Source organism: Pan paniscus, chromosome 14 (genome assembly GCF_029289425.2).
Source record: "Pan paniscus chromosome 14, NHGRI_mPanPan1-v2.0_pri, whole genome shotgun sequence".
Taxonomy (NCBI): domain Eukaryota; kingdom Metazoa; phylum Chordata; class Mammalia; order Primates; family Hominidae; genus Pan; species Pan paniscus.
Genome location: NC_073263.2, coordinates 48,843,650 through 48,859,753, shown reverse-complemented (window position 1 = coordinate 48,859,753; position 16,104 = coordinate 48,843,650). Strand labels below are relative to the sequence as shown.

Here is a 16,104-nt window from a genome sequence, read left to right as displayed (position 1 = left end):
TCAGGCATTAAGGAACGAACTTTACTTTTTGACTGACCTCTACCCACCTTAAACAAAGTAAACCCAACTACTATCTTCCTATACCAGAATCTGCCGTTGTCCCAACTCTACACAATCTTACTTTGGGTAAGTTGATTTTCCCTCCTTCTTCTAGTCCTTAAGTGGCCTTATTCTTAGTTTATTTTCCCTGCAAGAACTACGTCACAGGTTTCCTGTATGAGGCAGAAGCTTCTTCAATTTTGAGGGTTTTTTTGTTGCTAGCACTTCAGAATGCTTCATTTTGATACTGAGAATCCATGTGCTTCCAGGCCCCTAAATGCTCATCTCAGTCCTCACTCTGAGTTCTTTTTCCTGGTCCCTTGTTTCTGAGCATTCTGAGCCTCAGCCCTTCTCACTTCCCACAGGAATCAGTTCTCAGACTTACCTAAGCTGGCCCAGGCCCCCTCTTTGCCCTCTTCATGCATTCTGCAAGTAAAACTCAAGTGTGTGGCATGCTGGGGTCAAAATTGGAATATTTTTAAAAGTAAAGCTATCCATGTGGCCCAAAACCACTTATACCTCAAAAGCTATTGAAATACTACACACACACACATGCACACACACTAAAAGTAAAGCTAATTGACTTGATGTTTGGGTGCAGATTGGAAGGAAAAGCCAAGAATGAAGAATCATTAACGGTATATCCCCCAGATGACAGATGTATAAACTGGATGAAAATTCATGCCACATGCTAAGATGGGAATGCTGTATTAGTCCATTTTCAGACTGCTATAAATACCCAACACTGGGTAATTTATAAAGGAAAGAGGTTTAATTGACTCACAGTTCCACATGGCTAGGGAGGCCTCAGGAAACTTACAATCATGGCAGAAGGGGAAGCAGTAACCTTCTTCACACTCATGAGAACTCACCGTCATGAGAAGAGCATGGGAAAACTGCCCCCATGATCCAGTCACCTCTCACCAGGACTGTCCCTTGACACCTGGGGATTATGGGGATTACAATTCTAGATGAGATTTGGATGCGGACGTAAAACCAAACCAGATTAGATGCCTAGGAGTGGAAAGGGCTTGGAGAGAAAAATAAGAGTTTTACTTTGAACATGTTAAGTTGGGAATGCCTGCTAGATTTCTAAGCAGAACTGTTAAGTGCAGAGTCAGATATGGACAGAAGCTGTAAATTCAGGAGGAATCAGGTGATACGTGTGTTTAAATTCATGCATCTAGGTGCTATGAGCTGGTAGAGAAGAAAAGATGGACATAAATGGAGTTTCACATTTTTTTTTTTTTTTTGCAGCTTAGCATGTGGGCAGTGGCAGTCACAGTGGCAAAGGCAGAGAAGCTAAAATTCCAGTACATTGGGGAATGTGCTAGGAATTGGGAATAGGAAAGAAAGGCAAGATAAACTGGCCTAGGTGTGGGGCTTTCTTTTTTTTTTTTTATTATACTTTAAGTTTTAGGGTACATGTGCACATTGTGCAGGTTAGTTACATATGTATACATGTGCCATGCTGGTGCGCTGCACCCACCAACTCGTCATCCAGCATTAGGTATATCTCCCAATGCTATCCCTCCCCCCTCCCCCCTCCCCACCACAGTCCCCAGAGTATGATATTCCCCTTCCTGTGTCCATGTGATCTCATTGTTCAATTCCCACCTATGAGTGAGAATATGCGGTGTTTGGTTTTTTGTTCTTGCGATAGTTTACTGAGAATGATGGTTTCTTGAAAGGGACTAGGAACTATGTAAGATTGAGTTAACTTGCATCTGGTATGGTAACCCTATACTTAACTGTGATGATTCCTGGAACACTAATACTGACCTTCAGCTAAAATAAGGATGAGAAATAGTTGTTAGTGATTTATAATATGCTGATGAAAGTCCAAAACTCCCCTGCATGAAACTGTGCTACCTTCTCTACATTGTTTACTGAAAATGTACAGCATTATGGTTTGTCCCTGATTTAACTGGTTTAACAGGCAGCTAGATTTTGTTGCACCATCAATAAAATGTAAAAGATCTCTCTGTAAATTTGTGCCTTGGCTTCCCTGAGACCAAAGTATCTTTGCAAATATCTTTGTGGTTAATAATTCAAAGACGAAGTGCAGCCCATGCTATTTTGAGAGAGGACCCTAGAAACTACCTGGAAGTCTCAGACCTCTTTGATGTTTGTCTGCACTTTATTTTCTTGCTGTACTATATCCTCACCTTTATTAAGGTTTTAGTAAAATATACCCTATAAAGTTTTGTGAGTCCTTTTAACTGTTCAACTCTGTAATTGTTGCAGTGACAAACCTCCTAGGTGGGACTTAACAGCAAGAGGTCCCAAGCAATGTCATTGATAGAAGTGAGTCAGGCTGCAGGGTTGCAGTCTGTTCAGAGTGTAACCTCAGACACCTCCTGAGAATATTGGGGAATGGCTCTGTTCTTTAGTGGAATAGATGGACAAGAGTAAGACAGTGCCATCTTTCTATGCCAGTATGTGGCATAGCCCCTGGCACATAGTGTACACTTAGAAAAGTGTTTTTAAAATAAGGGAATGAATAAAGAAATGAACAACTAAAGAGAAGTAGTCATACGGTCTGGTTTTCCGGGCCTACAACCTTAGAAGGTAATTCAAATCATAACAATGTCTGATTTCTCCAATAGACCTAGCATAATCCTGCTTCAGGACCTATACACTTTTTTCCAGGGAGACCTGTGCTGACCACCATATCCAAAACAGTGTTCCCATGCCACCACTCTATCTTTTATGCTGTTTCATTGCTGTCCACAGAAAATGTCACCTCCTGATTTTATATTATTATAATATGTGTATATCTGTTTGTGTGTTTAATGACAGCCACACCGGAATATAAGTTCCATTTGAGTAAGCATTTGTGTGTCTTCTTCACTGCCCTAGTCTCTGTGCCTAGAGCAGTGTCTGGCACATACTAGATGCTCAGAAAACATTTGTTGGAGGGATAAACTCTCATGTCAATACCATGAGCTTCAGCCATATGATTGGCTGGGCATTAGGTTCATCAATCACCCTGCTGCTGCTTTGCCAAGGCCTGAGGTGGTTCCAGGATGCAGGACCTTCAGTTTTAAAACCTAGATGATTTGGTCACCCTACTTTGCTTCCACGTCAGCTTCTTGTTTGCTCGTTCATTCATTTGTTGATCAAATATTTATTTAGTGCTGACAGACCACATAATAGACATTGGTGTAGGGACTGGGAATACAGCAATAAACAAATCATATGACGCATCTGCTGTCATGATGCTTATATTCTGCAGGAGAGGCATTAGCTTGGCTAATGGCACCTGGATGCTTACGTTCATCCTAAACAGCATGACTACTGTTAGATGCTACTGCATGGTGGACATTAAACTGCTGATCATTGGCCAGCAGGAGATGCTCAGGAAAGACACAGGGCATGCTTGGGGCTGAGTCTGCATTGTTGGTGGAAAGCCCAGTAACTTCCACCAAGAAGGGCTCTGTTGCCTTGGGCTAACACCCTATTCAGTCTTTAGCCAAAATATATCAAAATCCACTTGTCTCAACTCACAAATATTTTAACCAATTTCTCCTGCTAACATTACTAGTAAACATCTGGTGATTAGAACGTTAGCAATGCTAGCCTAAGGCAAAACTGAGGAAGGCAAAGTTCTGTTGCTTCCCACAGCAACACTTGTGCCTGAGGCATTATGTTGCAGTGTTCTTTCAGGTCGAACTTCACCTGCTTGAGACTTCCCCTTTACTGTCCCTCCAGAATTCTCCCCTCCTCAGGATTAGTCCTCCATCTTATTCCTCAGTGCTCTGAGGATACGCAAAATCTTAATTATTTCTCACAGATGTATATGCTTTTTATTAGATCAGCAACCATCAGATAATCTGTGTACACCTTGGGAGTAGTTTCCTGAAGGTAATGAGTGCCTCTACTGGCTAGAGTCTTATGGATGATGTCTTGCCTACCATGGGGAGCATTAGCTCCTCCTGTACATAGGGTCAGCCTTGATCAGCTCCAAGAGCTCCAAAATGCATTTAAATTTTCCATTTTCATTCTCACTCATCCTCATATTTTCCCCTTGGCTGTATTTCATTTCTTTCTGTCCTCAGGCCAGTAGGTCCCTGACAGACTTTTTGATATCATAAAACATGTGCCACAGACATTTTGAATATCAATATGCAACTTCCCTTTTCTCTTCAAATGGTTTAGCAGTTTCCCTTGTGTAGTAGGGGTGTGGGTAAGGATGGCATTTGAAGAATACTTGGCTCCATGCATGCCTTGTTCCACTCTCTCAGCATCCCTGTCAAGCACTTTAATTATGCAAATGAGCACTCCTTAGCCGAGGGCTGGGGGAGGTGTGGCGGAGAGAGGAACAGTGCAGAGAAGTGCTAGACAGGAATTAGGCCAAGAATATCCACACTTCCTATATCGAGAAACCTCCCAGGGAGAATTTTTTCTTTCCCACCAAGATGAAAAATAATTTGAAAGTCTGCTCTTTTAACTTCCTTTACATTTTTCTTCTATTCTACTTCCTGTTCTTAAAAAAATGGCCGTTTATAAATGCTGGTTTCTGTTTTAGATTTTTGAGTGTTTCTGTTGCCCTTTTAGAGAGTCTCAAGGTAAAATAACAGAAATCCTCATATATCTGGGATCTAGCATAGTTCTAGGCAAGCAGTACCTTCTTAAAGTTAGGAGGTTCCAACTCAAAGATGAAATCGAATGGTGATGTTGATGGAGACAGCAATGGATTCCCTCCAAGCATGTCTTGTGCCCTGAAGTGTAACTGACCCAGCAGTTCTAGTGCACGGTTGGTCATGGCTGTCCAGTCCACATGTAACTGCCGTAAAGGAATAGAACAAAGGCTAAAGAGGACAATGTTTGTCCAGCCAGCATCCAGCTGGGTCTTGTATATAAACCTTTTACTTTATTTTAAACTTTATGGACTTAAGTAATTCAAATATCTCAAAATCCTTCTAGGAGTTCAACCAGATTTAAAATATAGTATGATTATCTCCAAGTTTTAATGCATAATCAAAGTCATGTAAATTTTTAGAGACTTTTAGACCGTTTGCTCATATATGGTTAAAACTTTCAGCTCAACAAGTATTTGTAAAGGATCTACTACTTGCCTAGAACTATGCTAGACCTTAGATATATGAGAATACATAAAATAGACACAACAAGTTCTCCTCTAATTAAGCAGGGCACCAGTGGAGAAGACACAAGTAGCCCACATGTAACTGTAGAAATGAAATGGTGTAAGTGCAATGAAGCACAATAATGGTTTTCTATTTAAAAAGGAAGGATTATATAAAAGCATAAAAAAGAATGACAAAAACCAGAAAAATATTAAATGTATCCATCCAACAGCTTTTTATCTGAAGAGGAATACATTAATCCAATAGTGCTTTTGGATGGAAACATTTAAAAAATAGTATTTTTTTTAAATAGATGAGGCTTTATCTCTAGAGTTTTGTTTTTGTTTTTGTTTTTGTTTGTTTTGAGACAGAGTCCTGCTCTGTTGCCCAGGCTAGAGTGCAGTGGCACAGTCTCGGCTCACTGCAACCACTGCAACTCCAATGCTAGTGGAAAAAATGACAAAAGAAAATTCACATTTTATAGTGACCTCCTGGGTTCAGGCGTTTCTCCTGCCTCAGCCTCCAAGTAGTTGGGACTACAGGTGCACACCACTGTGCCCGGGTAGTTTTTACATTTTTAGTAGAGACGGGGTTTCTCCATGTTGGCCAGGCTGGTCTCAAACTCCTGAACTCAGGTGATCTGCCTGCCTCAGCCTCCCAAAGTGCTGGGATTACAGGCATGAACCACTGTGCCTGACCAACTCTAGAGATTCTAACTTAACTGTTAGCATACCTAGGCAGAACCTAGCTATTAGAATATATATGTATATATGTCCCAGATGATTTTCATATACAACCCGGGCTGGGAACTACTGAGATAACATAATAATAATAAAAAAAATAAACAAAAACAAGCAAATACATAGAATAAGAAATGCTAGTGGAAAAAATGACAAAAGAAAATTCACATTTTTATAGTTGTTTCTGAAAAATAGAGGGGGAAATGCCCAATCAATTTTTGAAGCCTCTATAAACTCATTTTTAAAAAATGTTAAGAACAGCACATGCAGACACATACACAAATTATAGTCTTAGTATATGGATTTCAAAATTCTGTATAAAATTTTACATAAGGGAATCTGCTGTTCATTTAAATAAATCATGATCAAGAAGGTTTTATTCCAAGAATCCAAGAATAATTCAAAAGTAAAAAACCTATCAAATCAATCATATTAATGGACTAAAAGTGAATAATAGTATCAACTGCCTCAAGAGTTATAGTCATTTGATAAATTTCAATGATTATTTATAACTTAAAAATCATCAGAAATACTAGGGATAGAAGATAACTTTCTTAACTTGAAGAAAAAAAAAAGGTGTGTCATACCTCCATGTTCTCTCAAGTGTTAATACTATTCCTTGACATGCCCTCTCTCCCTTTTACACCTAACTGGTATTATTTTCTCAGACTTCAAGATTCATTCATGCTATGCTTTTTGGGAAAATCTTTTTTGATCACAGTTTATGTGCTATGGATCTCTATAGCTTATTGTACTTCTGAGATTATTAATTTACTCAGTATACACCCTTTTCTGTGAAGACTTTCTGACTTCCCATGAACGTCTAGGTAACCACTCAATAATTTTTTAATGATACCAAGAGAGACAGTTGAGTCAGATGATGTGAGTTCAAATTCCAGCCCCACCATCTTCTAATTGGGTGACTTACTCAACCTACTCAACCTATTCAACTAAACTGTTGTGTCATGCATGGAGTGTTTGCTGGCCTTCTCACTTCTCATATTCCCCACTTTGAATGCTACTGGGTTGCAACCACTTTCTCTGTGACCCTACAAATCACGATATATGTAATTCTAATTACTGTACTTATATATTAATTACTAATTGAGGGGTTTTTTTAAGTTTCTTTAATATAGGAACAATGCTTTATTTATATTTACCAGACACTTAGCATATAATACCTGGCACTCAATAGGTGCTCAGTGAATGCTTGTTGGATGACTATTGTTAACTTTTCTTTTAAAATAAAATATAATATAGTTAATTAAGAACTGAAGATGACAGATTCTCATGTTCACATTAAGCAATTGCTTGATTTGGCTTATGGGAAGACCTGGAAATAGCTTTGGGAAGGATGGGTTGGTTAAAGGCCTTGGGCACTAAGAACAGTGAGATTTTCTAAGCTTTCTCCTCATTTGGCCTCCCCTCTAGGTAGGTTTCTCTGACCCTCCCACTGGTGCTAAGTTCCCTCCTTTTGGCTTTCTTAATACTTTGTGGATATCTAGTTGTGGCATTTGCCATATATTATAATTTCAGTTTGCTTGCTACAGTGTAAACACAGAGAGGAAATGGCTCATGACTGTAATCTTTTTCTTATGCATGATAGATGTCCTATAAATGCTTGACAAATGAATAAGTGTGATTAGATTGGGAGGGATGAGGCAAAAGCCTTTAAGAATATTTGATGACACCTTGACATCCTCTGGCATCACAATCCCAGATAGAGAAAGACATATGTAAACATTGAATATCCATTACAATTCAAATATCCATATAACACTTGTCCAGGACATATGCTTATTAAGAAAAGAGAGTGAATATATCCAGCAATTTAAAATAAGATCCCTTAAAATCAACAGTTCACTGCAAAGTAAGTGGGGTAGCTGTTTATCGGATGAAAAAGACAGGAAAATTGATGGATGCAGGTAGAGAGGACTCTGGGCAGAAGGACATGTAGTTCTGCTTTTATAATCACTTCGCTGAAAATACACATATAGAGAACACAGCTGTTAGAAAGGACATCACAATAATTATAGGACTCAGCATTAAAAGCTTTCATTGCTTAATAACCACTTCCTTTAAAAAAACAGAGAAGCAGCTCATAGATAACAGTTCATGAATTCAATCAATATTCATCATCACCCTGTACGAAAGCCTTCAAGCTCATTGTTACTCATGTGTCATGACACATGTGCACATACACACCACACACAAACACACACACACACACATACACACAATTTCTTATTTAAAGGCAACCAGCACAGAAGATACATTTTAAAAACCATACCACGTCAAAGTTGGAAAACAAAATAAAGCACATCTTTCTGAGTAGTGACCACCTTGTCTAACTTTTACATATACTATATATTTAAAGTTACAATAATCTCAAGTTATGGTAATTTTTTCCCCTGGAAAACCAATACTTGATTCAAAATTTGAATTTTATAAGTTTAACATAGAAGTGTTTTTATCTCAACAGTTCTCTTCCAAAGAAAGATTAAGAACAGTAAATCTATGCCTTCCAGAAAGCTTAATTTTCAAGGATACCCTCCTAAGTTATTAAATGAGCATTTATTTAGTACTTACTTTGTTCAGAGCAGCATGGGAGGCATTATGATATAAACAAAAGAGATAGAAAACAAGTTTTTCATAGCCTTGGATATTTCAAATACAGCTGGAGACACATATATATGATATATAGTTATATATTTAATATTTTATGTATACAATCTGAAGTACTTATCAATGAATATATTAAACTATAGAAAGATAAGAAAAGAAATACAAAATATACAAGTGTTGGTCTGTATAACCTCTTCTCATTTCAATAAATCCTTCACTTTCCTGAACAAGTTATGTTTCTGATGGCATTAAATACTAAACTGGTTCTCTATTAAAAAATATTCTAAACTTCTCTGCACAGTATCCATAGCCCTCTGACTTGTACCAACTCACCTCTTCAGCCTGTTACCCTGTCAATAGCCTTCCACATCCCATGGTTAGAGGTTCTTCAACTTCTCTGATCTTTCCACATTCTTACATTCTTCCCTCCTTGAATTTTAGCCTGGACAGATTTTTTCAGCCAGCCCGGGATGCTCTTTTCTGTGTGCGTGTGTGTGTGTGTGTGTGTGTGTGTGTGTGTGTGTTTATGTTTCCAAGTGGAGCCTCTGCTCAATATTCAAGGCTCAATATAGAGATAATCTTTGAATACTTTTCTTACTTCCCATGAATGCCTGTGTAGCCACTCTGTGTTGTTGTTGTTGTTAAATGATGCCATGAGAGACAGTAGATGATGATGTGGGTTGAATGCCAGCCTCACGATCCTCCTAATTGTGTGGCTTTGGGAAACTTAATCTTTCTAAGCCTCTGACCTCTTATAAGTAAAGTGAGGATAATAATAGGACCTATCTTAGAGTTTTTTAAAGATTAATAAGAACATAAATATAAAGCACTTAGCATAGTTTCTGACACCTAATAAATATGTCCTAGCCAATATTTTTATTAGTTTATTTTGATGATGGTTGGAAAGAAAATTTCTTCTTGTAAGATTTAACAGAGAAAAATGTATCTAGATAGGGTAGAAGAAGTGACAGTATCTTATGCAAGTGTATATGATTAAAACTATAGCAATTTAGAACTATTTTTCATTAATTCATTCATTTGACAAACATTTTATTGACAACTTACTCTATGTTGGTCACTGTGCTTGGTATCGGGCATACAAAGATGAATATTACACAGAGACTGCCCTCAAGACTAAAGGGAGAAAGAGAGATAAATATGTATGGATATATATGCATTATAATATATTAAAATGTAATATAATGTGACAGATGCAGTAATAGAGATATGCCTGGACATTCCTAGGAACATAGAGAATGGACGTTTAACATAGCCAGCTGACAGGGCAGGGAAGACTTTTTAGAAGAGGAGGCAATGGAATAATATTTAAAAGGATAGCAAAGGTTTAACTCATTGGAATGAAGGAGGTGTGCCTGAGCTGGACTCAGGGAAAGGATCAGCACAGAGGGCTCAAGGATGAACGTGGAGTTGACTTAAAGAAGAAGGTGGAAAGATGCACAAAGGTGAAGCTCAAGTGGTATGAAGAGGCCAGAAAGTATAGGTTTAACAATGGAACTTTTTGCTTATCTTAGAAGGAAGGGGGAGCCATGGACGAGCTATCTTTGTGTTTTAGGTAGGTCTATCTGAAAGCTTGGGAGAAGTGATAAGACTAGAAGGAGGGAAATAATTTGGGAGGTGGTTGTTACAGTGCAGACAAGAGACAAGGATCTGAAACATGGTATAGTGATGGGACCATGTTGAAGGTGAGGGGATGGATTGGAGACCTACATGTAAAGGAATATTGGCCAAATATTTATTTAATCCGGAGTGTGAAAGAGACAAAGGAATTGTCTGACTTTTCTGGTTTCTAGCTTGAGGGACTGGGCATATGACAGTGGAAATATGCCAGTTGAAATAGAGAAAATGAGGGGAGAGCAGGTTTAGGTGGAAGTATGACAAATTTAGTTTTGTATACATTGAGTTTGATATTTTTATGGGACAGATAAGATGCATTTGGACATATTCTTACATTGGATTCTTTGAATTGAAATGTAGCTTTGGGAGTCATTTGCATATAGGTAGTAATACAAATGATAAAAATTTACATGAGATCACTTAAGATGCAGGAAGAGTAAATAGCATCAAAAAGCTGTGAACCAACAACTAACTTTGGTGAACACCAAAAATTAAGGATGAGAAAAATAAGAGAAACCCACAAATAAGACATGAAAGGAATACGAGAGATTCAAGATGAGCCAGAGGTATCCAATGAAGAAAGGATTTTTAAAAAGTGAGAGAGCTAAACAGAGCTAAAAGCATCACAGAGGTCCAATAAGAATACGACTAAATAATGTTCATCAAGCTATACAGCAGTTTATTGGAGTGGCTTGTGAGAATAATGGGTCTTTAGGAATTAGGGACAGTGGTAGACTATTGCTTTGAAACTTTTGACTGACATAGGTGCCCTAATTTGCTAGTGTTTACATAGGTAGAGACAGGGAAGATTTAAATTAGATTTTTATCTGTTTTATTTTTTATTTTTTAAAGGTATTTTAAAGAGGTTTATTTTGAGCTTATATGAATGACTGTGGCCCAGTGAATCACAGGTTTAAGGAGTCCTGAGGAACTGCATGCAAAGCAGTTGAATTACAGTTGATTTTACATTTTATTTTATTTTGTTTTTAAAATTATTATTATACTTTAAGTTTTAGGGTACATGTGCACAATGTGCAAGTTTGTTACATATGTATACATGTGCCATGTTGGTGTGCTGCACCCATTAACTCGTCATTTAGCATTAGGTATATCTCCTAATGCTATCCCTCCCCCCTCCCCCCACCCCACAACAGTCCCCGGAGTGTGATGTTCCCCTTCCTGTGTCCATGTGTTCTCATTGTTCAATTCCCACCTATGAGTGAGAACATGCGGTGTTTGGTTTTTTGTCCTTGTGATAGTTTGCTAAGAATGATAGTTTCCAGCTTCACCCATGTCCCTACAAAGGACATGAACTCATCAATTTTTATGGCTGCATAATATTCCATGGTGTATATGTGCCACATTTTCTTAATCCAGTCTATCATTGTTGGACATTTTGGTTGGTTCCAAGTCTTTGCTATTGTGAAGAGTGCCGCAATAAACATACATGTGCATGTGTCTTTATAGCAGCATGATTTATAGTCCTTTGGTTATATACCCAGTAATGGGATGGCTGGGTCAAATAACAAATGATTGACAACAATAAAATAAAATATAGACAAAACATTAAGCAATAAGCAAAATCTTTTTCGTTTTTGAGCAAATCATTCTCCATGTTTCTGCCATGTAAATGATACTGTTTCTCTAAAAGTTATCTCCATTCTAATAGAGGACATAATTTCAAAATGGCCAAAAGATCACTAAACATTAGTGTTTTTTTAATTGCAGAAGATCTAGTCTCTAATTGTTCAGAGCTTTTGATTAATAGTTATGATTTTGTACCATAATGAAAACAGTGGAATACAGAATGTTTAGCATTTATTCTACAGCAATAAGTTCAACTTGTTTTCATTAAAATCGAAAAAATAAAGCCAGGAAAAGCCAATTGCATCCCAAAGAACATGTGTGAGATACAGGGAAGCCAAGTATCTGAGGTCTCTTGAACTTAAAGCTGACATTTCTCCTAAGCTGGTCAAGGTTACTGGAGACAAAGGGTGATAATTTTCCATTATCTCCAAAAAAAAAATTGGAATCTACAGCATCTTTTTATTTTTTATTTTTCTTCTTCCTGCACACTGACAGTAGAGTATTCTTAAAAAGGATATTTTATATTGTTAATTGTATCTTTGTTTTGCAAAAACCTCTGTAAGAGTGCTGATATTTTAGAATGCTGTATCCTTTCCTTCCATTTGGATGTGACTTGTCTTATAAAGGGCTATATTTATCAGGAGCAAGATATTTTGTGAAATTAAGTTGTGCCTGAGTACACACCCAGAGCTAAATTGGCATAAACAATAAGGTGTTAACTAAGGATTGCCTGGAAAGTTCGTGCTTTCAAAATACCAATTTGAATCTCAGTGACTAGAGAGACTGTAAAGCAAATCTTCATCACCACGTGGCAATTGTTGGTTCGTCATACCTGGGCTGGGCCTGATGCAACATGGCTTTCTTATCAAGGTTCTTCTGCTCTCATGATGTTTCAGCAAAGTGATGAAGGCTAAGGATTTGGGGCCAGAATGGCCAGAGTTTTGGCTCTGCCACTTATTGTGTGTGACCTTGGGACAAGTTCCTCAGATTCTCTGCACCCATTAAAATGAGAATTCTATCACTCATAGAGGTTTGGAAAAGACTAAATAAGAACAGTCTGTAATATATAATAAGTATTCAGTAAATGTTAGCCTTATACCTTTTTTTTTTTTTTCCAAGACAGAGTCTCACTTTGTCACCCGGGCAGGAGTGCAATGGCACAATCTCGGCTCACTGCAACCTCCACCTCCTGGGTTCAAGTGATTCTCCTGCCTCAGCCTCCTGAGTAGCTGGGATTGCAGGCATGCACCACCATGTCTGGCTATTTTTTGTATTTTTAGTAGAGACGCGGTTTCACCATATTGGCCAGGCTGGTCTCGAACTCCTGACCTTGTGATCCACCTGCCTTGGCCTCCCAAAGTGCTGGGATTACAGGTGTGAGCCACCGCACCAGGCCTATTTTTTAACTTATATCATTAGATTATGTGGATATACTAGTTCTTAAGATATCAGTTAGCATAAACATCAGAGTCACTATCATCATCATCATCTCTCACTATCATCAACCTCTGACTTTAATTGAAGGCTTGTTGAGAGCCAGACCGACACCAGAAAGACATTGGAAAAAGCAGTAGATTTAAGACCACCCTTCAGAAATGGACAATTTGATTGGAGGGCTACAGTATGCATATCAGGAAAGAGACAAATACCAACGAAAAGGGATTTGTATTTTTGGCCAATGGGCAAATGCAGATAAACAGTGCCGATAGGTACATGATCACTGTGTGTGAAAGTGGTGAAGAGGACTTCTGTGGCGAGTATGATCAAGAAGAATGCAGGATAATGAGCATCGTGGACAAAGAGAAAGGTGGGGGGAAATTTTACAGATTCAATAAAAATATTAAGGGAATGCTGTATAAACAGCCTGACTATAGCAGAATATGAATATAGGGCAAGTAGTGGATACATTTGGAGAGATGAACAGAGAGGCTTTGCCATAGGAACTAACTCTGGAATTAATCTTCTGTAAGAGGCATGCCTTATCTTCATTGCCTGCTCTAGCTACCAGAATTTTTGTTTCAGTGGTTAATTGGGGTATGTCCATCCTAGACATTTCAAAGAAAACCTGGAGAATTTTTAATCCAGCACTTTTTGAAGACTACAAAAAAGAAAGTTTAAGTGCAGCAACAAAGGATAGTGGCAAGAACCAGTTATTTGAAACTGAGTTCAAAACCTATCTTTTTTAAAAAAAAAATAGTTCTAGCTATATACTTAAATAATAAGGCTTACTTTAAGAAGTTATATAAATTAGGTGAGACAGTGAATTACACTATCTGAAATAAAGCAGATGCTCAAGAAATGTCAGTTTTTATTATAGTTTAGATCAAGAACATCTAATCAATGGAATGAGAGCAGCATATAGTTAACCAGAGTATATGTATGTATATAAACAACCTAGTATAAGTATGTGCTGTAATACAAACTTCCAGTTCCTCTCTGCCAGAAACATGTGAAAACCTTTAGCCAAGCATGTGTTTCTGTGGCAGTCTACTCTGTAGACCTAATCTTATGTACTTTAGAGTCTTATCATTTTTATTCATGACACATGCTGCTCTCTTGGGTCAACAGTTTGCACTGGGATAACTACTTTAGTTAGTGACTCATTCCCCTTTGAAGAATACCTTTGGTTACTATCCATGCATTGTCATATGTTTATAATATGGTTTACAAAATGCCTATTGCTAATCATTTATTGCTCTCTCTTATCTTAGGGTTGGAACGCTGTGGTTCTTGACGGTATCCTAATCTCTCTTCACTTGTATGCCCCTTGGTCTAGTGCCCCTCCTTCTGATAAGAAAAGGAACTGCCTTATTTGGTCCTAGTTAAATGCCAATATGCTTGTATACATATGGATGCCATATCATTTCTTCAGTCAGCTATTAATGATAGTTGTTATTAAGTGAACATCTATTTAATAACATGGCTAGGATTTGCCCTTTGGGGTCCATGGACTTTCCTGTAGTTATATAAAACTTTTGAGAGCATTCACATACAATTCACTTTCTGGGAAGGATGTCTCTAGCTTTCATTAGATTATCAGAGTTCCTGACACTGTGCTTGGCACAGTGTGAATAGCTTTATATGACCACTAACCCTCATGGTAGTGAAATCCAGGGGCCCTGTATCCCTAAAGATAGAGAAAATTCTGGTTCCCTCCCTTAGGTTCAATCCCATTGCTCTGTATTTAACCAAGAGAAATTAGCAGCTGATTATAAATGCCAAACACCATGGACAGGAGAGTAGGGAGGAGGTATAATTCTCAGAAGAAAATATGTTTTCAGCCTGGAAGAAAAATAGTAGAAAAGGATTCCTTGAAGAGAGGATTTGGCTAGCTTGAAGAAGTTGAGCTATGTGAATAACAATGTCTTAAAATCTACTATGAATAGAGGGATAAGGAGGAGCACACCACAGCGTCACAAAAGAGGGGGAGTGCCCAGGAATATAACTCTTCCAGCATCACTCCTTGAGATGACAATAAGAGATGCAGGGAACTCCACCAAGCTTCGTTCAAAGCCTTTGAAATTCCTCAGGTCATGAGGAGAGCTCAGGTTCCTGAGAAACCGCAAGCTGAGGAGCCAGTTAGAACCAGAGTCAGGTAACTCACTGTGGACATGCCATGCAGCCACCCACCAGCTTCAAATCCTTGACCAACTCTCAGCCTTGTCCTGCATCTCAGTGTCCTCATCTACGTGAGGGGCAAACATTCGCATCTACTTCATAGAACTGATATTAGGATTAATAAAAGCCAATCCAAATAAAGTGCTTGGCATGGTCTGACCCTCAATAAGTACTCAATAAAATATTTCAGCTACTTGACCAGGCATGGTGGCTCATGTCTGCAGTCCCAGCACTCTGGAAGGCCAAGGCCGGAGGACCACTTGAGGCCAGGAGTTCAAGGCCAGCCTGGGAAACATAGCAAGATTCCATCCTTACAAAAATTTTTCAAAAGTAGACAAGTGTGGTGGCATGCACCTGTAGTCCTAGCTACTCAGGAGGCTGAGGGAGGAGGATCACTTGAGCTCAAGAGTATGAGGCTACAGTGAGTGAGCTATGATCACGCCACCGTACTCCAGCCTAGGTGACAGAGTGAGACTCTGTCTTTTTGAAACAGGATAGCTGTCTCAAAATAGTAGCTGGAATATTACTTTGAAATAATAATATTCCAGCTACTATTATTATCGATCCCAGTTTACAGGTAAAGCTCAGGGTAACTTGCCTAGTTTACACAGTAGCAGAGCAGAATTTAAACCGAGGTCTAACTCTCAGAACTGTGTTATTTTACAGTACTACACTGCCAGTATAAATGTTCTATCTCCAGAACACTTGCTTTAGCCATTTCAGTGTTGAAACGTCACTAGGCTACCCCTTTTTCTGTTTGTTCTTTTCTT

The 16,104-nt window shown here is 38.4% G+C and overlaps 1 long non-coding RNA gene across 1 annotated transcript in view; it reads left to right on the top strand.

The window, feature by feature from the left end:
• Nucleotides 1-16,104, top strand: part of LOC134728801 (uncharacterized) — a 303,662-nt gene that overhangs the window by 118,100 nt on the left and 169,458 nt on the right. The gene's annotated exons all lie outside the window — the stretch shown is intronic.